We start from the raw sequence: 960 nt of genomic DNA, 5'->3' as shown, positions 1-960 counted from the left end.
GTTGAATGGGACTTCCTTGTGGCGACCTTGCAACTATTTGGGTTTCCACCAACCTTCACAAGATGGATTGAGGAGTGTATCTCGACGACCTCTTTTTCGGTTGGTCTTAATGGAACTCCACATGGGTTCTTTGCTGGAGCTAGAGGTCTACGTCAAGGAGATCCTTTATCCCCCTTCCTGTTTGTGCTTGTTATGGAAGTTCTGCATATTGGTTATATGCAATTAATTGAGCAGTATATGCAATTCAAATATCACTGGAAGTGTGAGCCAGCAAGGGTATTCCAATTGGGATTCGCGGATGATCTCCTGTTATTCTGTAGAGCTGATTTGGACTCTGTTAGAGTCCTTAAGGTGGGACTGGACCGATTTGCAGAATGGTCGGGCCTCCAGTTGAATATTCAAAAGAGCCACATTATTATATTCCGGTCTGCACAAGAAAGGAAAGATCAGTTGCTATCGATCTTGGGATTTTAGGAGGGACATCTCCCGATGAGGTACTTGGGCCTTCCTTTAATTTCATCTAGATTGACTATATCTGACTGCCAGCTGCTTCTGTCCAAAATTGATGCACGTATTGCGGGTTGGGAGGGTATGTCGTTATCATATGCTGGGCGGGTACAAATCATTAAATCTATACTTTCAGCATTGAGCATTTATTGGGCTTCTGCATTCATACTACCAAAGGCGATCATTAAGGAAGTTGAGAAACGCCTTAGAAGGTTCCTATGGAAAGGCACCTCAATGACGGGTTATGCCAAAGTTGCGTGGAAGGATGTATGCAAACCAGTTAGGGAAGGAGGCCAAGGAATAAAAGATATTGATGCACTTAACCGAGCACTAATGACTAAGAAGTTGTGTGATATCATTAGATGTGACCGAACGTCTATCTGGGTTGAGTGGCTACAGCGCGGACGACTACAAAATAATTCCATTTGGACTATTGACGAGAAGGGTGGATCG

This window comes from Sesamum indicum, unplaced genomic scaffold (genome assembly GCF_000512975.1).
Source record: "Sesamum indicum cultivar Zhongzhi No. 13 unplaced genomic scaffold, S_indicum_v1.0 scaffold00184, whole genome shotgun sequence".
Lineage (NCBI taxonomy): Eukaryota > Viridiplantae > Streptophyta > Magnoliopsida > Lamiales > Pedaliaceae > Sesamum > Sesamum indicum.
This window is presented reverse-complemented; position numbering follows the sequence as displayed.